General features: G+C 44.9%; 1 protein-coding gene across 21 annotated transcripts in view; it reads right to left on the bottom strand.

Annotated features, from left to right (window-relative positions):
* KALRN (kalirin RhoGEF kinase) overlaps window positions 1-22859 on the bottom strand; it is a 792110-nt gene that overhangs the window by 488070 nt on the left and 281181 nt on the right. The gene's annotated exons all lie outside the window — the stretch shown is intronic.

The raw sequence follows: 22859 nt of genomic DNA, 5'->3' as shown, positions 1-22859 counted from the left end.
CAAGGGCAGATTAAGTACTGCCTGAGGGCATTGGTTGTTCAGTGGTAGAATTTTCACCTTCCCTTTATGTGGGAGACCAGGGTTTGATTCCTGGCGAATGCAATTCATGGACAGCCATCCCAGGTCTGTCAGTGGAGGCTTATGTTTTGCTATGAGGCAACCATTCGTGGGGATGGCCCAAGACCCGGTAGCATTTCATTTCATTGTGCATAAGGCTGCCACAAGTTAGGGGCTGACTTGAAACAGCTAACAACAACAAGTACCACCTGGTGCTAGTCCATTGGGCATTGAGATTTTCCTGCTAACTCTGTACCCAGGTTTTCATATACGTATTCACCCTTCCTCCAGGCGAGCGATGTGCTTCAAGGGCAGTTGACCAGGACCTCACCAACAAAAAAAACAAGGGAGAGATTTATCACTCTATAGGTTATTCCCCCCTCAGTACCCCAAACGTAAACCAGTCAGTCCACGACATTTCCTGGCCAATAATATTGGCTCAGAAATGGAAATGAGATGCAATTCAGTACAATAAAACATGAAGTTTGCTAGAAGCTTCTGAAAAAGAAAAAAAAAAAATCTAGTTCTTTATATATGGCTTCTCTCCATCTGACACTCTTAGGTGTGGCCCTGTGCCTCAAACTGCTGTAGCCTTTCTTCTGGTAGACTAGAGGGAAGCCAATAGGCAGAGAGGGTGGGGCCAAGGCAACTGCAGGGAAACAGGCAGAGCCAGTCATTGATCCTTGAGGGATCTGCACTCTGCCTCTTTAGTAATAAAGAAACCCTCTTTATTACTCAAGCCATTTTAAGTTGGATTTTCTGTCCAGAGAAGTCAAGTGATAGAGCCAGAAAGGTGTGCAATGGTACCTTTGGAGAAGAAGGCTGCTCTACTTGGGGTTGATGCTTGTCTTAGTTATCTAGTGCTGCTATAGCAGAAATACCACAAATGGGTGGCTTCAATGAACAGAAATTTATTTTCTCACAGTTTAGGAGACTAGAAGTCCAAATTCAGGGCGCCAGCTCTAGGGACAGGCTTTCTCTCTCTGTAGCCTCTGAGGGAAAGTCCTTGTCCCTTTTCAGAGCCTGTTCCTCGGCTCCTTGGTGATTTTCATGTGGCGTGTATCTTCCCCTCCATTTGTGCTTGCTTCTCTATTTTTTCTCTATACCTTATCTGTTCTTTTTATATCTCAGAGGTGATTGGCTTACCACACTCTACACTGATACAGTCTCATTAACATAACAAAGAAAGTTCCATTCTCAAATGAGATTACATACATCCACAGGTACAGGGTTTAGGAATTAAAACACGTATTTTGGGGGGATAAAAATTCAGTCCATAACAAAGTTCTATAACTTGGGAGGGGCTGAGGAAAGAGTAGAGCATGGAGTAGGCTGAGAAGCTGCTCCAAGAGGCAGGGCCCACAGCCTTATTCCATTATTTCCCTTTAAATACCACCAGTAGATTTCGACTCACGGTAACCCCATGTGTCAGAGTAGAACTGTGCTCCATAGGGTTTTCAATGGCTGATTTCTTAGAAACAGATTGCCAGACTTTCCTTCTGAGGTTCCTTTGGATAGATTCAAACTGGCAACCTTTCAGTTAGAAGCTGAGCTGTTAACCATTTGGACCACCTAGGGACTCTTCCCTTTAAGTGGAAGAGTGAATTTACTTTTTCAGTCACATTCGACCAACACTTCTAGAACACCGGCTACATGTCAGGCATCCCCAAGGCAATAAAGAGGCAAAAATGACTAAAATGTGGCTAAAAGGCCAGTGTGGAAGGCAGACATAGACTCAGATACAACTTTAATACATCTTGGCATATAATGTGCATAAAAGCCATGAGAGGCCAATATGGGATATTGGAACAGAGGGAAGTTACCCTTGATGGAATGAGAACAGAGAAGAACAGAGCAGGTGACACCTGTGTTGAGCCTTGACACATGTAGAATTAGTCAGGTGAGGATGAGTGGGATGGGACCTTCAGGCAAAGGGGGATGAGCGAAGGGACAGAGCTGTTGGACGGCCTTGGGCGACAAGGGTATTGAAAGTGCCTTAGCAATGTTCCTGGAGCCCAACATTACGGAGAAATGTGGCTGGGGAGGGAATTGGGGAAGGCCAGCCATGGAGAGCCATATGTAGGCTTCAGGGAACTTAAAAAAAAAAATCCTTGCCGTAGAGTCCATTCCGACTCATGGTGACCCCAGGCACAACAGAATCAGCCACAGGTTTTGTGACCCAAAGGGTTTTAATAGGCTCATTTTCAGAAGCAGATCACCAGGCCCTTCCTCCTAGTCCATCTTAGTCTGGAAGCTCCACTGAAACCTGTTCAGCATCATAGCAGCAGGCAAGCCTCCACTGACAGACGGGTGGTGGCCACACCTGAGGTACGTTGGCTGGAAATTGAACTCAGGTCTCCTGCATGAAAGGCAAAAATTCTACCACGGAACCACCAATGCTCCCTTCAGGAAACCTGAACTCTGTGTACGCTGTCAGCTGCATGGAGGAGTCAGTGGAGGGTTTAAAGCTGAGTAGTAAAGTGCGAAGGAGCCCTGGTGGCTCAGTGGTTAAGCATTCAGCTACTAACCAAAAGGTCGGTGGTTCAAACCTACCAGCTGCTCTGAGGGAGAAAGATGTGTAGTCTGCTTCTGTAAAGATTACAGCCTTGGAAGCCCTATGGGGCCGCTCTGCTCTGTCCTATAGGGTCATTGAGTCAGACTGAATGGCAACTATTTTTTAGTGAAGTGTGACGTGAAATTTGATAACACTGTGAGATGTGATGAGGGAGGGAAAGACAAGGCAGAGAGACTGGTTAGGAGGCTGTTACAGCAATCCTGGTGAGTGATGGAAAGAACCTGGAAACCTGGATTAAAGGAGTGGTAGTGGAAACTGAGACGTGGGTGGATTTGAAGGCTACTAAGGAGCAGAACTGAGGACTCACAGCTGTTTGGGAGGGGAGTGTCGGAAAAACTCGGGAGAAGAGCTAGGTTTCTGGCATGGCCCCTTGGGCCCTTGTAAAAAAAAAAAAAAAAAAAAGTGTCACCCCAGGTGGTTTCTAAAGAGGAGGATAGGAAGCTTGGGTGAGTGTGGGGAGATGGGAGGTTCTGTTTTAGATGTACTGAATTTGAGAGGTTTATGAGGGTTTCAAGCAGAGGTGTCCTGTAGGCAGTTGGATTTACGTGTCTGGAGGTCAGAAGAGAGACATCAGGGCTGTAACTACTCAGACGTAAGTGCAAAAACATCTTCCCAAGGCAAACATCGTGCATGACTGGGAGACGATTGTCTTTTGAATTATCCGTGCTTCCCTTTATCCGCAGGGACAACAAATGTGGCGTGTATCTTCCCACAGAAGAGGCGAAACTGTTGTTCTTCATTTTCAAGTGTTTGTTTCAGGCTGCGGGTTCCCGGGTCAATATCTGCGCTGTGTGTCCCCAGCTACAGCAAGCCCTCATCGCAGGCGCTAGGTCCGGGCTGCTGCTGCTTTAAAAATAATTGTTATGAAAGACAAGTGGGGAAAGAAGACAGGCACCCCAGGAGTTTACAAGAGTGTCATTCTCTAATTTTGTATATCTTTAAATCTTTGCCTCCCAACCACATTTTAAAATAATTTCTCATCTCTTTTCCTTATTGACAAAACAGTCAATAAAGTTAATGAAAATCTGAAACGCCTGAAGTCCTTGGAATGGAACTTGTGATAAAAAGCCCTCACTTTGTATACTTTCTTAGCTATACCAGTGGCCGAAAAGTGACCTTCCCTGTATTCTGTTCAATGACTATTTAGATATGCAAATAGGCCGCTGATCTGTGTGCTAGCTCCAGAATGATTAGATTGCTCCACACCAGGTCCCTGCTGGACCACAGAGCAAGGATTGCTGACTGCGGGCCAATGACGGGGGAAGGCAATAACAACAGGGAGTTAAAAGACAGGTGAGAGCTGAGAGTGTTGGGGGAACACCTGTTGAGTTGGTTTCTCACAGACCCAGGTCTGCACCCATGCCGTTCAGCCCGATTCCATGTTCCATGTTTGGAGCAAAGGAGCTGCTCTCTGGTGGCCAGGGGCACCCTGGGAAAGCTTGGCTTCCACTGGAGGTAGAGCTCCAAAGAGATGACACATGTCTCAGCAGAGAGAAGAGGACCTGCGCTGGGGACGAGGTTGTTCCACATTGTTTTAAGAACCAAGGTCTCTCCAAGAGGGTCCTTTCCTAAGGGACAAGCACCACACATCTCCGGGCCTGAGTCTGCAGCCTGCTTGTATGTAATCCTCTTCCTTGCCAGCCTGGCTGTCTGCAAGGATCACAGTGGTTTCTGTTGCGTTCTGTGGAACTGACTGCAGAGAGAGAGGTGCAAGTGTGTGTGAGTGTGTGTGTGTGTGTGTGTGTGTGCAGTCATGTGAATGAGGAGGACTAAACTGGTTCCAGGCTGGCTCTGTCACTAGCTCCCCGTTAGACCGTGGGCAAGTTTCCAGAACGGAGGTAAGCATTTTGATTTACAAGAGATTCAATTCAGGTATAGTCATTGCTACAACTTTCATTGCCAACACTCTGAATAAAAGAATCTTACTACGAAATCTGGCATTGTTTTATAGCCAGTGAAAGGTAGCTTCTTATTCCTCAGCTGACATTTGTTTGGTGCTTCAGAGCTCAACATGTCCATTCACACATATCATTTCACTTTTTCCTCAAAATAGCCCCACAAGGTGTTATTATTATACCCATTTTACAGATGGAGAAATAGGTTCAGAAGCTTGGGGCCTAGAAATGCATTTATTCTACCCAATGCCACATTGACCAACTGTCTATTATGCCAGGCTTTTGGGACACTGCCCTGCCTCTTGGTCCTGTGGCTGTAGGACCTCCTCTACCTGGGCTCAGCAAGATAGGTAGCCCACAAAGGGCAACCGCCAGGGCACTGTGGTGCTCCAATAGCGTACGGTTCTGTTCCTCACCCAGAGCAGTCCACTCTTCCAATACCCAACCTCCTCCTCTCCCCTCCGCTGCCTGCCCCAACAGGCTGGAGTGCACACAGGTACCCAGGAACCGCTGATTCAAACAGCTCCACTTCTCTCGATAAATACTTATTCAGTGACTGAATGAATGAATGAGTGAACCAAGGAATGAACAAACAAGTTGGCCGCAGGCTCTGGGGTTGCTAATCTCCAGACAAGCTGACCCTTTCTAAGCTCCCTTCCAGCCAGGACATTTCATCACTTTATCTATTTGAATTTGGCTTCCTGGAAGACATGTGAACTACACTGACCCAAAGATCTAATGGGGGGAAAAAGAACCCAAAAAACTGAAGAAAGTATCTCCATAGTGGCTTCAACTTCTTGAACTGCTTTCCTCCCCCTGCTGTCACAAGAAGCTACAAATGGTGGGCGCAACGAAACGCAATATAGCAGCCAAGTGCCTCCGAGGGGAAAGTTCATGTCTAAGTAACAGCACTGTTTCTTTGTTTCCAAACCAACATAGTTTTGTCTCATTAAGAAGATAGATGTTATGTGTGAGCTCCTTGAATTTTTTTTCCTTCATGTTTTGTTTTTCACTAAGCTAAGTAATTTTTTATGCTGGCTAAAATTCAGTTAGAAATATACAAATCTGGTTCTTAATATATAGTAAATGTTAAAGGAATCTATTTAAATGCAAATTAAATAAACAGAAACCTTGTTTCCCTTTTTCATTTAAAGATGAGGATAGCTAAAAGGTTATTACTGTTCCTTCCCGTTTTTAATGAGGCATAAACTATTTCAGGGAGCAAAGATATTAAATAAGGATCTTGTATTTATTTTCCTTCATTTGCCAAATTTAGCAGTGGCATGTGATTTAGCATTTTAACTTTCAAACCACCTTACCATCTATTGTTAGTATTTTATACTGTCTCTAATTATAGATTACATTGGTATTAAAATTGTTCCTATTCAGCTCTGATGAGCTTATTAAGAAGACAGAAGGCAACCAGTGGATTTTCTTTGCCTAGATGTGCACAACCCAATATCACTTGTAACCCCTGTACTTGCTTGTATACTGTAGCTTCCATCCATAAAAACTTGGGCCCTAGAGAGCCCTGACAATCTCCTTGCTGTCAAATCTTATGTCTTGGAAACCTGGTGTGCACTCAATTCCAAAATAAAATTTTCTGTGCATTAGAGGAGAAAGAACAGAGAATTCAAATCAGGAGGTTTGGTTTCCAGTACAGCTTTGCTGGATAAACTTTGGCAAGTGATATTATTGGTCGGAACCCAAGTTTCTTCATCTATAAAATGGTGGTAACGATTTGTACTATTTAAACCTTAGAGCAATAGGGAGATTCAAATAAGATGGTGGATATGAAAATGTTTTGTTAGGTGCTACATACATGGCCAAAAACCCAGTGCCGTCGAGTCAATTCCAACTCATAGTGACCCTATAGGACAGAGTAGAGCTGCCCCATAGAGTTTCCAAGGAGCACCTGGCGGATTTCAACTGCCGACCCTTTGGTTAGCAGCCGTAGCACCTAGCCACTACACCACCAGGGTTTCCACATACATGGCTGATTTTGAAAATCCACATAATGAGCATAACCTATTGCATATACTTCTCAAACGTCTTAACTTACAGCACAAAATAGGTGAAAAGCATGGATTTAAAATTGCACTAGGCTGCTCTTACTGTGGAATCACCACGGCATGATGGGAATTACACCTGTAGCTTGTACACAAACACGCCCACAGCCCAGCCCACCTGGACATGTGCCCTCCGGGCAACCTCGTGGCACTGCACAGACAGGCCCAGAGGCGCCCTCCCCCCTCCCACTGCCTCCAGCTTCACACACACTCAGAGCCTTGTGGGTGCCACCGCCTGCCTCGCACACAGGACTCAGAGGTCCGTGCACCCTCTGGGGTTATCCCTTGGGGTTATCCACTGGTGTCTTCCTGTGTCTCTGTGTGGCCTGACCAGGGACTGATCTCACCTTCTCCTGTCTTTCTTTCAACTCTCTTTTCCCCTCCTCTCTGCCACACCCCAACTTTTTCACTGTTAGAGACTCAGTCTCTTTGGCTCTTAAGGGTTTCTCACTCAGGTGAGACTCCTATTAAAATGCAATTCTTCCTGCAATCCCTCCTAGAATTAGTTTATCCTGGATACAGAGACAGCTCAGTAAGAAAACACAACCCTTGGTGAACACAGGAAGTGAGCCTAACGGGAGGTGGAGGAGGAGCCCCAGACAGAAGGTGGGAGGCCCTGAGAAGGGAAGTGAGTGGAACCAAAGGCAAATTTCCGCACTTGGCAGTTGTGCTTTCCCAGGAATTTGGCCTGACCCTGGGGCACACGGGCTTCTGCAAACCGGGCAGCACTCAGACCCCATGTGAGCATTCTGGCCCAGGGTCCTAAGGCACTTTAACCCTGGTTTTCCATTATCCACTCTTCTGGGATTGAGCTTTCCTGCTTTTCCAAAGGGGAAAAATAAAGGAACCCAAAATGTGGGCCGAGTTTCCAGGTTCCTAGCACTCCCCACTGAAGAGAATGTGACACCTTGCCTTGTCTGTATGCTGCAAGTCTTGCTGGCCATAAAGAATTCAAGATTCAGGAGAGATATCATTACACTGATGTCTACGGACAAGGGAGGAGGTTGTGACATGTGCCTGATGATAGACTGTAGGTGTCAATAATATGATATCATTAATATCTATTGAAGGAGTACAGGTGCTCTGGGCTCTGCCTGTTTTCCTTTAGGCATGTCACCTGCATACATTTTTACACTGTATAGAGCGGAACCATTTTTATCTTTCCTCATAAATCCAGCCTGCTTTTTTGGGGGGGGTGGGGGGAGGATAGCTCAGCCCAGTTACCTGGGAGACACCATCACTGCATTTTCAGTAATCAGCAGGGATGCCAAACAATTTCACTGGCTTAGGCTGTGTCTCTGACCTGTTGACAAGGTATTGATTCCTTAGCAAATTTCTTACACCTTCCATACCCAAACTCCTTAGAAGCCAAATTCCAGATCTAACACCATAGCATGTCGCTCATATTCTAGAACAGTCCTGGTTTCTATGTAAAACAGCCAAAAGTTCCCACTGTGAACCAAGGGTTAACAGAACCCTTCCCCTTCTGCATGACAGTCTGACCTTCAATTAATATCTCAGTTGTTTCCCTGGAAACAAACAGGGTATGCATCAACATGCTACATGCTACTAAATTATGTTGCTTATGATAAAAATGCCCCTTGACTGGTAAACTGTACTTGGATGAGAGGAACTATAAATGAACTACTATAAATACCTGATGGGACACCTTACCTTGGGCTTCCCTGAGTGTGGTGACTCTTGTAACAGGCATGTCCATTGCAGGAGCCCTGGAAGTTGCACCAATGGAGTTGTTACAAGAGATAACAGCTCCTGTGGCGCACAGGGTTTTTAAAGCCATGACAGCACCTGGGCTGCCCCACGTGGATCTTGTCTCCTTGCACATGGGCTGGACTGATGCAAGGACTCCCGAAGCAGAGGAAAACCCAACAGTTGTGGGTTGAACTGTGTCCCCCCAAAAGACATGTTCAAGTCCTAACGCCCAGTACCTATGGATGTCACCTTGTTTGGAAACAGGGTTGTTGCAGATGTAATTAGTTAAGATGAGATCATTAGGGTAAGTCTATGATCTCTTTATGAAGCCCTGGTGGCGCCGTGGTTAAATGCCTGGCTGCTAACCAAAAGGTTAGCAGTTTGAATCCACTAGCCACACCTAGGAAACCCTATGGGGCAGTTCTAGTCTGTCCTATAGGGTCGCTATAAGTAAGAATTGACTTGACACCAACAGGTTTATGACCTCTTTATGACTGGTGTACTTATAAAAGGAGAAGAGACAGAGTCGTAGGAAAGAATGCCATATAATGACAAAGGCAGACTAGGAAGAAAGGCCTGACCATCTACTTCTAAAAAAATTAGCCAATGAAAACTATGGATCACAACAGTCTGATCTCACTGAGCATGGGGTTGCCAATGAGTAAGGGGCCAATTAGATGGCAGCTAACAATAACAGGAAACTAACACACTGACACTGCCCTGGGGCAAGCTGTGGTTCCTGCCTTACACGCTTCTAAGTAGATCAGAGCCAGTGGTGGCTCATGGTAAAACAAACAAACAAACAAACAAAAATCCACTGCTGTCCAGTTGATTCCAACTCATAGTGACCCTACAGGGCAGAGTAGAACCGCCCCATAGGGCTTCCAGGGAGTGGCTGGTGGATTCGAACTGCTAACCTTTTGGTTGGCAGCCATAGCTCTTAACCACTTCGCCACCAGGGCTCCAAGCCTAAATGCTTAGTAGAGCCTAAGAAGATGCTTGGTGTGGTATCCCATTTCAGAGCCAAACTATGCCTCTCCTCGTCTTTTGTCTTTCCATCCTCCTTTTTCATTTTCAATTTTTCTCAATAATAATAATGATGGTGATGATAACAATAACAGCAGTTAACTTTTGTTAAATGCTCACTCTGTGCCAGGCATTGTTCTAAGCATTTTGTGTATATTAACTCATTTAATCCTCACAATAAACCCATAATTATCTCCCCATATGAATCTTCAGTATTATCTCCATTTTAGAGATCAGGAAACAAAGGCACAGGAAGGTTAATTAACTTACTCAAAGCCACCCAGCAAGTAAATGGCAAAGCCAAGATTCAAGCCCAGGAGGTCTAGTCCCAGTGTTGATGCTCTTAGCCCTGTTGTTATACCCCTCAGTTTGCTCAGAGCTTCATTTGGTCAATCCTTCCTTTCATTACCAAACTTTCAGAAGTGTGTTCTGCTGCTGCTGCCTTGATTGTCCTTCCATCCACTTCCTCCTTAACTTTCTGTACTATGGTCTGCCTTTAGTACTTTCTTGAGTCTGAAAACCAGTCACCTCCTAGTTTCTATTCCATGAGTTCTCATTCAGTTTGATCTCACATCAGAATCCGATGCAATCCTTTCTGAAATTCTGCTCTTTCTGGTAGAGTCTAACAAGCCTATACCAGGTTGTTCCCAGCTGCACGTCATCTGGGTGCAGACATGATGCACGTCTCCCTCTGTTTTCACAAGTGTCTCCAGTTGCCTTTGAGCTGACTGTAACTCATGGGGACCCCACGTGTGTCACAGCAGAACTGTGCTCCATGGAATGTTCAATGGCTGGTTTTTGGGAAGTAGATCACCAGGTCCTTCCTCCAAGGCACCTCGGGGTGGGCTTAAACTTCCAACGTTTGGTGAGTAGCCAAGCTTGTTAACAATTTGCACTACCCAGGGCCTCCTCAGGAGTCTCTATGCAATAGCTTATTCCCTCAGGAGAACTAGCACTTTCACACACCCACATTCTCTTCCTTGACTCGTTTTTTCCAGTCTCAGCATGACAAAAACAATAGGAATACCCTAATTTTGAAAGATCACAAATTCTAAATCGGTTTATCCAAGCTCGTCTCCCACTTCTCCGATTGCCCCTTCATGGCTTCCTTTCATGTCTCTCATAGCCTCACTGTGACAGTCTAAAGACTTGGACCTCAGCCCTCTGCCTGTTATTCATCAAGCCCTGTTCATTTTATAATTCTTCCAGGCTCACAACCACAACTTCAACTATATTATTTCCTATGCCACGCAAGTGCTGGGTACCTCCTTAGTTCAGCTAAGTAGTCCTTGGAATAATGCTACAAAGTATATCTTGTTAATTCTATTTTAAACAGGGTAAAAACTCAGTACAAAGAAGGGAAGTAAATCACATTAACACCACACACTTGTAGAGTGATGGAGCTGAACTCAGAATCTAGTGTCCATCTGGTCCTAAATTCCATGCAATTTCCTCTGTTACAGGATGCCCTTTAGCCATAACCTCCCAGATAACTGACAAGAATGAACACATGCCAGGCTCTGCACAATGAGCTTTACACACATTATCTCAATCTTCATAGCATCCCTAGGAGGTAGGGCTCTCGTAGGAGAAACAAATCAGAGAGATAAAGTAACTTTAGCCAAAGTCACACAGCTTAGATGGCATATTGAGGACTCAAATCTAGGTATGACTCTAAAATTTAAGTTTTTAAACCACTATTAAATTGTTTCCCAAATATATGCCTAAATCTTTGACTATTCTTGGTCACATGGTGCCTATGGACTCAATATTAACATTCCCCCCTTGATGTCCTACCAACCTCACAAACTACTACGTCCTTTGCATCAAAACTCTACCTTCTTCTGACTTCCCACATCTTCACCCTGTTCCTCAGAGCCTATACTCCTCTTTCCTTCCTCAAATAACTCTAAAATATGCCCTTTACTTTCCAGTGCTACTGCTACTCAGCCCTCAGCCCTTCCTGCCTAGATTACTGCAATTACTTCCTTACTGGTCTCCCTGACTCCATTCTCTTCCTTACCCCAAACCATCTGCCCCACCAGGTTTATTGCTCTAATATACAGCTTTTACCATATCATTCCCTCAGTCAAAAAAGCCTATTGCTGCTACCTGTTAATTCACAACATAAAATCCAATCTCCTTAGCCTCGCATTTAAGGCTCCTTCCTGCTTACTGGTCCAAGCCTGTCTTTCCCTATTTTTCAACACTACTGTCCTACACCAAGCATACTTTCCATCCATGTTGTTTTATTCACTGCCATGTAAACCTATCATTGACCGTGCTCATTCCCACCCCAATACTGTGGTTCTATCTTTCCCCCATGAAAGCTCCATACCCAAATATCCAAGTTATTCCCATCCTTTAAAAAACAGTTTAAGTCTCTCCACCTCCATAATGCCTTCTCTGTACTGAGTTCTCTCTCCTCTAATCTCACTGCCCTTAGGATCTAAAATGCTAGCTCCCAGGTATAGCTTCTGAGACCCTACCATTGAGAGCCTAATTCAGTAAGAGCTGCTCAGGTTATTACTTGAATTTTTATTTAGAATGTTCATGTGGAGACTTACAGTTCTGCCCATGATGGTGTTGCTGGTATCAGACTTAACCCTACCACATATAAACTATTTGAAGGCATTGGCCAGCAACCAACATAGACTAGTGATCCTTGAAAGAAAGGAGACAGACAACATAAGCTCCACATTCATCCTGCCTTTCTCCCAGAGGGTATTTCTCAAAATGTACAGCAGGGAAACAGGAGTTAAGCAGAGAGCAACAGTCTTGCTGGGTGAAAACAAAAACAACAAAACACATACATACACATACAGAAACAGAGATAAGAGTTCGGGGCTGGTAAAATGGCTGGGATTTGGGTGACAGGGAATTTGACAGGAGGAAGCTGCAGAGAAGGAGCCTCGAAAATCTGCATTGAAATTTCCTTCAGGTCCAAATCTTAAGCTGTGAATATGCAGGGGGAGACTCTGGAAGATCTAGCAGAGAACAGCTATGGGAGGCAAGGGGATGTTGAGAGCGGCACGGAGATTTTAGAGGCCACACAGTGCTGGGGAAATGTTGGATATTCTAATTCAAACAGAGTAAAGAGACTCCTCAGACCCCAGGAATACCAGGCTTTCAGAGTAAGAACAACATCCTAGGAATAAAGACTATATCCTAGGATTAACGGAACTGTATCTACCAAAAAAAAAAAAAAAGCCTAAATCAAGGCTTGGAGCCCTGGTGGTGCAGTGGTTAAGAGCTTGGATGATAACCAAAAGGCTGGCAGTTCGAATCCACCATCCGCTCCGGGGAAACCCTACAAGGCAGTTCTACTCTGTCCCATAGGGTCACTATGAATCGGAATTGACTTGACGGCAATGGGGTTGGTTTGGGTTTTAGACCTATCGAGATGAAGATGATACACTGATAATTTAGCCACATTCCAGAATCTAGAGAAAGACGGCATAATCAAGAGCCTCTACAATGTATCGTTACAATATCCAGCAAACAATAAAAATTAGTAGACATATGAAAAAGCAGGGGAAAGGTGACTTAAAATCAAAAAATAAAATAATCAATAGAAGCAGACCCAGCCATGATCCAGATACGAATTAGCAGGCAATGCCTTCAAAAAAAAAAAACTATGATTAACATCTTAACAAAAATAAGGGGAAAGGGAATAAATGTTCTAAAAGATGAAGCACTGTAACAAAATTGGAATCTATAAAAAGAAATCATACAGACATTACATGCAAAATACAATTACATGAACTTAAGAACTTATTGGCTAAGTTTAACAGCAAACTGGATACAACAGAAGACAAGGTTAGTGAACCTGAAAACTTGTCAACAAAAAATATCAACTGAAGCACGGAGCAAAGAATAAATACAAAATCTGGAACAGAGCAGAAGAGAGGTGAGACCTAGCTAAAAGGTCTAACACAATGGTGTCCAAAAAAACTTTCTGTGATGATAGATTCGTGTTCTGTATCTGTGCTGTATATTAGGGCACCACTAGGTACTTGTGGCTTTTGAGCAATTGAAATGCGGCTAGTGCAACTAAGAAACCAAATTTTAAATTTTATTCGCTTTTAATCAATTTAAAATTAGTTTAATTAGCCAAACGTGGCTAGTGGCTACCCTATGGGATAGTGTAAGTTTAACATAAGAGAGTCTTGGAGGAAAACCGAGAGAAAATGGGACACGACAGCCTTTAAAAGAACTCCCTCCAGGGCGATATATTGGACATTGATTCCCCAACATCCATTTCACCCCACATTGCTTGTTCAAACTAATGATACAGATTTCATTCCCTTTGCTATTTCTGATTCGGGGATGTCAGGTCTAAGGCAGTATGAACCAACGAGACTGAGAAGAAATTTGCATGGGACTTCTGGGAAAAAGAAACCAGTCTCTATATCTCTGTGTCCTTCCACCAGGTGAAATAATGAAACAGCCTTGGGATGAAGCTCTCTGCAGAGCAATGAGACAGAAGGAACCTGGGTTCCTGATGACAGGGTTGCAATGATAACTAATCTTTTTTTTGGGGGGGGGGTCACCACAAGTTGCTATCAACTAGATGGCAACGGGTTTTATGTTGTAAAAATATAGATAATACAACATTTGCCCATTAAACATTTTTCATATGTACCAATTCAACGGGACAAATTACATCACTCATGTTGTGTGACCATCTCCAGTATCTGTTAGCAATTTTTTTTTCAATGATTAAAAATGCCTCACCTTACAGTTTTAGTTACTTGAAAAGGAAGAATTGTTTCTTTAAAAAATTACCAAGAATTATTTCAAAGCTATGAAAAAGCACTTTATAAGTCACAATTATGAACCTGTAATACCCAGACTAATAGACGTTGACATTTAGCCCTATTGAATTCCATGTTGTTGTTGTTGTTTTTAATTTTAAGAAATAAAACACTACAGGTATCAGTTGAAGCCCCCTTGTGCTCTCTCTCCGGCTCTTCCTCCCACACCCGCTGAGAGGCTGGATATCTTTCCAGCCTACGAGTTGTCATAAAGTAGCAAGAGAAAGGGAAGCTTGTAAATTAGCTGTTTGCACTGACAACATTCCTTTAATTTCTTCCTTTTCTTCAGGTCAGCAATGTCATCACCTTTACCCCCACTACTACCGCCACCATGATCATCATGTTTGATAAAACAAGTTCGCTATCTACCAAAGAGTACAATCAAGTTTTTCAGTCATAGGATATTGGTCCTGGAATGGGGCTAACAATTATAATTGAGAAAACAGAGAGCCCAAGTGGCCTGTAAGATCCCAAGGTCCAAGACCCCGGTAGGCAAGCTGACAGCATTTGGTATCCGGAACAAGCTTGTTACTCTCCCTAGTGCTCCAGCATAAGGCACAGACCCTGGGATGGCGGAAGTACTTTGTAAATGCTCCTCGCACGGTTGCCTCTGTTAATGAAGGAGTTGGTGATCAGATCCTGCTCCACAGTGCGTATATGACTGAGCACCTTGAACTTCATCCTAATCAATGAAAACCAGTTGCCTTAGGGTCGATTCTGACTCATGGCAACCCTATGTATGTCAAGGTAGAACTGTGCTCCATAGGTTTTTTTTTTCCCCTAAACTTTTATTGTTGTTGTTGGGAATATACACAGCAAAACATACACCAATTTAAGTTTCTACATGTACAATTTAATGACATTGATTACATTCTTCGAGTAGTGCAACCATTCTCACCCTCATTTTCTGAGTTGTTCCTCCCTCATTAACATAAACTCACTGCCCCCTAAGGTTCCTATCGCATCTGTCGAGTTGCTGTTGCCAGTTTGATCCCATATAGATAGATCTCAAAAGACCATAATGCTCACAGCAGGCCTTGTTTTACTAGTTAAGTTAAACTATTGCTTGGTTTTAAGATGAGTTTAGGGGATGTTTTTTGGTGTAAGGTTTAAAGATTATTTCAGTGCAGTAGTTTCAGGGGTCCATTCGCCTTCCATGGCTCTAGAACTGAATCTCACATTTTCTCTGAATGTCTACTTGAAAACGTGAAATAATATTGTCTCCTTGGTATTTGAGCCAGTTTCCGTTTCTTGCAGCCAAAAGCATCCTGATACAGACACATGCTCATGATGTTAGCATAACATTTCATCGACTTACTGAGCATTCACTCCACTCTATTCCAGACATGGATGATACTGGTAATAGAAGATCAAGGTCACAGTTCAGTGAGGGAGACAAACATATAAACACGCAATTTCAATATTCTGTTAATTTTAATAAAATGTGAGACACCAGAGGAACACTTAGCCTGACTTGGCAGAGACAGAGGTGTGGAGAGGCATGGCTGCATTCCAGAAGGTGACCAACACCTGAGTAGAGTCTTGAAGGACAACAGGATTTAGTTAGGTGAAGAAGGTGTAGATGGGAAGGACTTTCTAAGAAGGAAACAGCGTGAACAAAGACCTGGAGGCTTAAAACAACGTGGAATAGAGAGGACGTACAAATATCTACGGAGGGCACTGCTGGTTCAGTGGTAGAATTCTCACCTCCCAGGTGGGAGACACAGGTTCAGTTCCCAGCCAAGGCACCTGCAGTGCAGCCATCACTTGTCCGTCAGTAGAGGCTGCTTGTTGCTGTGACGCTGAACAAGTTTCTGCGGAGATTCCAGACTAGGGAAGAAAGGGCTGGCGATCTACTTTTGAAAACCAGCCAATAAAAACCTTACAGATCACAACAGTTCAATCTCATTGTGCATAGGGTTGCCAAGAGTTGGGGGATGGCTGAAAGGTAAAGACAACACAAACAGGTAACCGTCACTATGGTATGAAGTGAGAGGCAGGGAGAGGAGACAGGAAAGATAAGTAGGGGCCAGGTTATCAAGGGGCAAAGGATGGAAAGGAAAGGACTGGGCTTTTTATTCAATGGCAGTGGAGAATGATAATGTCAAATTTGCTTTTAACCCCTGAACTGGGTGTCTACACTGAAGCTCCCAGGTATACAGGCGTTTATCTCACTGCAAGAGGAGTCCAAAATCAACCAGCACTAGCATGTTACAGACTTCTCACCCACTGAAGGTTCTCTGCCTCTTCTCTGTCCATTTCTTCCCCTCCCCACCTTTTTCTTACAGACCTTTCATTGTCTAGGCCAAAGAGGATAAAGAAGATAATGTATTAAAAAGTACCAAGCACCGTGCCTGGCACATAGTAGATGCTGAATATGTGACAGTCCCTTTCCTTTTTCTCTGGGTTCAGACAGGGTAAGCTGGCAGTCACAAAAAGTAGTTGCTTTCTGATTAGAGAAGAATAGGATGCAAAATTTCATGCTAAAATCACACTGTCCTCGACAGGCGAGCCGCAGCTCAGCTCCGCCTGGAGATGCACACACTTATCCTAGGCCTTTAAAGACCTCTGTCTTCACTCACGCCTTCCTCACGCTAAGCGATGTAAGGAAGAGTCTCACCTGGTCCATATAAATATTTTCAGACTTTAAATAAGGCATTTTGCTTTTTATTTCCAGCCTGTCAGTCTGGATGAACTGAATTCTCAGCAGCGCTGGCGACACACACTATCCCCCTGTGGGGAAGAAATGGTCATCCAGAAACCAGCAAGTCAAGCGGACGAGAAACAGGACCAACCAAGCCAGGAGGCAGTCCAGGCAGCCCCAGGATATTGACTTTGGATGGTTAAATTCCTTCCATTTGAACTGCAGATGCTGATAAAATATTTTCAGAAACGGAGTGAGGGAATGTGCTTCGCTCACTTCCCAAAATGTAGAATTGAAGAAGTCAAACCCTATTTATTACAAGCTGAGAAAATAGTGCCCAATTTTATCCCAGAACTAAATTTAGGCATAAACTGACATCTGGACCTTGGCAAGTTAATTTAGTTAGATGAGCTAATGCTTATTCCTGGCATACAGGATATACTCAATAAATGGTAACTATTATTGTTACTGCAAAAGTTGAGCGTATGATGGATGTTCTCATCCAGTTCTCCCACATATCTTAAAAGCAATTGCACCAATCACTTACACACATGCACACATATAAAACCCACATGGGCTCCCTTTTGGAGTCCCTCTGTGAAAGAAAAAGGGGATGTTGTGCTGGAAGGATCTGTCCTAGATGGGCCTGAACTTGAGCTGAAGAATAGGAACAGACATGAACCTTCTTCCCCTCCTCCTGTCCTCCAGCAGCAGCCTCAGCAATGAGGCCTGGGCAGGCGACGGGCCATGATGGCAGCCAGGCGCAGGAATACATGCTGGAGAAGAAGATGCTAGATGATGTCTCCAGCTTCTAGACCCCACCTAGCAAGGTATATCCTGCAAGAGCCGAGGATGTACTTACTGAATGAAGTGCCCAATCCCTCCTCTAAAGCTGTCCATTTCTTTAACAATCTTATGCAGAGCGTTAAGGTGAAGTGTTGTGTTTAGATAATGCCTCTTGTCCCTAAGAATGGGGCAGAAATAACCAAGTCATGGTAATGTTTTCAGTAACTTCCCTCAATTTTCTGTGCCTTAAAAAAAAAGGAAAAATTAACCTTGAATTTCATTTAATCATCTATCCTTCTTCCAAAATGTTTTTGGGGTTTCTTTCTACTCTTGTCCTACCGTCCTCATCCTAACACGAAGGTCCTGAAGTTATCTTAGCTCTCCTTCCTCCCTGACATCCTCTCGGTCACCTGATCCTATTTTCTTTCCTTTAGAGTACCTGCAGTATTTGTCCCTCCCCACCCCACTCCACTATCGCTCTTTAGGCCAGGCCAGGCTCTCATCTGCTCACCCTTGGGTTAGTATGAAAGGTCCAGAACTGGCTTCCCTGTCTCCTAATCCCTCTCTCCGCTGCAGGATGAAACTTGCTAAAACCTCAGTTATTTAGCAGTGAGTCCCTTGAACCCACTAAGCAGTAGGTGGTGCTCTTGGGCCAGCACAGAGTGCTCACAGAAGTTTTGTTCCATCAAGTAGACTTAAGTGAGCACAGACTGGGCCACTGTCCACTGTTTACTTAGCTCCGATTCAGTGCTTCTGAGGTACACAGAGTTATCATAGACACTGGCCCTGACCTCTAGGAATCTGCAATATATTTGGGGACACATAAGACTTTTAAGCATATAGCTATAACACAAGGTGGGGTGGAAGAGAACCAATATGAGAGGGGACAGATAAGGGCTACAGGAAGAGGCTCAGAAGAGGGAAAGATCATCTCCAACAGGGTAGAATGAGGAGAGTAGCATTTGAGCTGGACCTTAGGCTAGGATGGGGTTTCAGTAGGCAGAGACAGTAGAACAGGCATTCCAAGTGAGTGGGTGTTGACATTAACAAAGATGTAAGAAGGTGGGACGATGGTGCCAAGCACAGAAGAGGATGTCCTGGATGATGGGAGCTGAATACTCAAGTTCAGTCTCACTTCTCATTCTGGACCCTTCTGGGGAGAATGCTCAGCTCATGACAAGGGTCAACTCCCCAGAGAAGTCTCTTAGGGTGGGTCAAGTGCACTATGAGATTGGGCTAGTTAATCCATGCTGATCTGCAAGGAGAAAACCAATTATCCCTTTTTGTTCTATACCAAGAAAGGGCATGCCAAAGAAGAGGTGTTCTTTTACCACGTAAGCAAATGTCCCTACAGCAGGACCTTCCTTATTCTAGAAAAGGCTTACTAAGGAGAAGCTGGAGGTGAGCAAAAAAGCAAGGGAATGGAATTTCTGGGTGGACACAGAATGGAGAACGTGAGGGAACAAACCTTCTGGGATTCCAGCTAGAGGCAGATCTCCTCCAAGTGAACTCATGTTCCTGTGCATGTCTTACCACGGGTTTTCTGGCTCTCTCCAAGATAAGACCATGAGGCTTTGGCACTGCTTTTCAACGACCTAGGAAGAGCCATGGGACACAGGGATGGGGCTGGAACAGTAAGTGTCCTTGAGTAGAGCTTTTTCCTGGGGAACACTGAAGACTGCTGATCTAGGAATGCCTAACTCTGGACACCAGAAATCTGAAACTCAACACTTTCATACCAGGAAAGTCCCTCTGTGCTTACATGTGAGAATACAACCACCTGCATTTACATGTGAGAATGTGTTCCTCTGTCTGTGCATACCCTGGGGTTTCAGACTGATGAACCAGGGCTACAAAAACATGTGCACCCACATACACAAATTATCCTTCTTCTTCTCACTTGTAGAGGTGGGACCAAGAGCTGCAGATCCCTCCTTATCCTTTCTCATATTTGAAAAGATGATCCTAAGAAGACCCCATTGAAGGGTCTAGATGTTGTTGTTAGCTGCCATCTAGTCAGCCCTGACTCATGGCAACCCTATGTACAATGGGATTAGACCATCGTGATCCATAGGGTTTTCATTGGCTGATTTTCAAAAGGAGATCACCAGGCATTTCTTCCTAGTCTGTCTTAGACTAGAAGCTCCAGTGAAACCTATTCAGCATCACGAAAAAAACAAAGCCAAACCCATTGCCGCTGAGTCGATTCCAACTCGTAGCAACCCTACAGGACAGAATACAACTGCCCCATAGAGTTTCCAAAGAGCACTTGGTGGATTGCAACTGCTGACCTTTTGGTTAGCAGCCGTAGCTCTTAACCACTGTGCCACCAGGGTTTCAGTTCAGCATCACAGTGACACGTGAACCTCCACTGACAGATGAGTGGTGATTGCATTTGAGGTGCATTGGCCGGGAATCAAACTCAAGTCTCTTGCACAAAAAACAAGAATCCTGCCACTGAGCCACCAAGGGCCTAGAGCCCACATCAGATGAAAATATGTTGAAATAACTGATGGGCATTCATCTGCAACAGAAAAGACTGAGAAGGTCCACGAGGACCGTGTCCAAATTGTTAAGACGGTTTTCCTGTGGGAAACAGAAGAGACTAGTTCTAGGAGATCTCGGAGGGCAGAGATGGGACCACAGGATGGAAGCTGCAGGAAGGCAGATTCTGGCCAAGGGGAAGGAGGGGTTTCTAACAACTGGGATGATTAACAATGAAGCAGGCTGCCTCACAAACCTGTGGCTTCCTCGGCCCTGGAAGGCTCAGCAGGGTCTGACAGAACGTGTGTCAGTCAGGGAGGCTGGAGAAGGGAGTTCTGCACAGGGTAGGGATTGGACCCTCTGATTCAGAGCCTAGGATTTGAAGACGCTCCTAGTACGGCCTGCACCAGACATCAGAATCCAATTTTCCTCATGTTCCCTGCTTATTCAGGGAGTGGTGTTGACTGGATTTCTGATCCTCTGGAATCCCTGGTGGCATAGTGGTTAAGAATTCAGCTGCTAATCAAAAGGTCAGCCGTTTGAGTCCCCCAGGTGCTCCTTGGAAACCCTATGGGGCAGTTCTACTCTGTCCTATAGGGTCACTATAAGTCAGAGTCAACTCGATGGCAATGGGTTTTTTTGGGGTTTGTGTTCTGAAGGAGCCCTAGTGGGACAGTGGTTAAACGTTCAGCTACTAACCAAAAGGTTGGTGGTTCGAACCTACCAGCCGCTTTGTGGGATAAAGATGTGGCAGTCTACTTCCGTAAAGATTACAGTTTTGGAAACCTTATCAGGCAGTTCTACTCTGTCCTACAGAGTCACTAAGAGTCAGAATTTACTTGACAGCAAAGGGTTTGGTGTTTTGTTTTGTTCTTTTTTGGTTGTGCTCTGACCCCTGGTGGTGCTCTGACATGGCATGGACCACGCCCTCCTGTATACCCCCCGTAGAGCCTGGGCTCCAGCCACACTGGACAGGGGATGTTCCCAGAGCCCACCCTGTACTTTGAGGCTGCCATGCCTTTCTCATGCTCTTCCCTCTCCCTGCACCCCAATCCTGTCTGAATGTTTCCTCATTATGTTGCTCCCACAGCAGTAGTCGGGTGCCTCCCCAAACTTACCTATGCAACAGCTATCTGTTGGCTGGTGCCCTCTGCTCTGGTGTTACAAGGCCTAGTTCTAACTCATCTTTCAATTGGCCATCCCTAGTACAATACCCAGCATTTATTTAATTGGATTGCTCTTTAGCAACAGTGTTCTAAGATCCCGTGGGTCTGGTCATGTGCTTCCATTTCCCTTTCCTCTGCTAGGGGCAGGCCCTGCATCTTTACCCATTGACCAGTTCCTTCTCAAGATCCCCTCCCAGTATCTCCAGGATCCAGGACCTACCTCACCCTAATGATCTGTTGTCACGTGCTGCCCATGGTCCGTGAAAGCATCCCTGTTGTGGATAAAGGCTGAGCTTCCCCCTTCCCCATGTCCTACAAGAAAGCTTCCCTGTGCCTCTCCCCCACCCCCGACCCTGCTCACTGACATGGCCCAGCTCATGTCTGTCTCCAAAAACCTACCATTTATTGAGCATCTACGGGGCGCCAGGTATGACACTAGAGGCTTTATGTGTATTTTCTTTAATCCATACATCATTCCTAAGGCATGTGTTAAAATGTACATTTTACAGATACAGGTTCTGATGTGCAGAGAGGGTAGGTGAGTTGGCCACAGTCACTAAGCTAGTGAGTGGCTGAGCTGGGACTAAAGCCCAAGTCTCCTTGATTCAGAAGTCAGTGCTCTTTCTGGAAGGCTTTGCTGGATCTTCTGGCCTGTCTTTGATGGAAGGCCTGCTCCATGCATCGAGCTCCTCCTTAACTCCTGCCAAGAAGGAAGTGGGAATGCAAAAGGCAGGCAAGCAGCAGGCTTGGAGAGAATGGATACACAAAAGGGGCAGGGTAAGCGTGGGCCAAGGAGCCCTGGTGGTGCAGTGCTTAAGCATCTGGCTGCTAACCAAAAGGTTGGTGGTTTGAACCCACCAGCAGTTCCACGGGAGGAAGATGTGGCAGTCTGCTCCTATAAAGATCACAACCTTTGAAACCCTATGGGACAGTTCCACTCTGTCCTGCAGGGTCATTAGGAGTTGGAATCAACTCGATGGCAACAAGTTTAAGCACAGGCCGCAGAAGGAGATGCAAAACCAAAAAACCCACCGCTGTCAAGTCAATTCTGACTCATAGTGACCCTACAGGACAGAGTAGAGCTGCTCCATAGGATTTCCAAGGCTGTAAATCTTTACAGAAGTAGACTGCCACATCTTCCTCCCTCAGAGCTTCTGGTGGGTTTGAGCCAACTGTTCAGTTAGAAGCTGAGCATTTTAACCACTGTGCCACCAGGGCTCCTAAGGAGATGCAAAGGCAGGGAAAAGGAAGGCCACAATTGAAAAGAAAGCAGAAGGGATGCTGAGGAGTAGGGTAGAAGGTGAAGAAGCAAGAAGGAAAATGGGTCCTTCAAAGGTAATAAAATGCCTGGATAGGAACCTTGAAACAGATCCCCACCCCAAACAGGTCAATTTGTTTTCACTTTAAGGTACAGTTTTGTACCTTAACTTTTGTTCTTCAGAAAGGGCACTTAAGACATTTCCTCCACTTCCCTACTGGAGCAGGGCTGATATGTTTTCTCTTTTCCTGGATTGCCTCCCTGTTCTCTCCCTTATATACACAAGACCCCCAGCCCTAATCCCAGCCCAAAACGAACAAACAAAACACTCATTGCTGTTGAATCAATTCTGACTCATAGTGACCCTAC

Source organism: Elephas maximus, chromosome 1 (genome assembly GCF_024166365.1).
Source record: "Elephas maximus indicus isolate mEleMax1 chromosome 1, mEleMax1 primary haplotype, whole genome shotgun sequence".
NCBI lineage: Eukaryota > Metazoa > Chordata > Mammalia > Proboscidea > Elephantidae > Elephas > Elephas maximus.
Note: the sequence above shows the minus strand (reverse complement) of the source record. Positions and strands in the feature narration are given on the sequence as shown.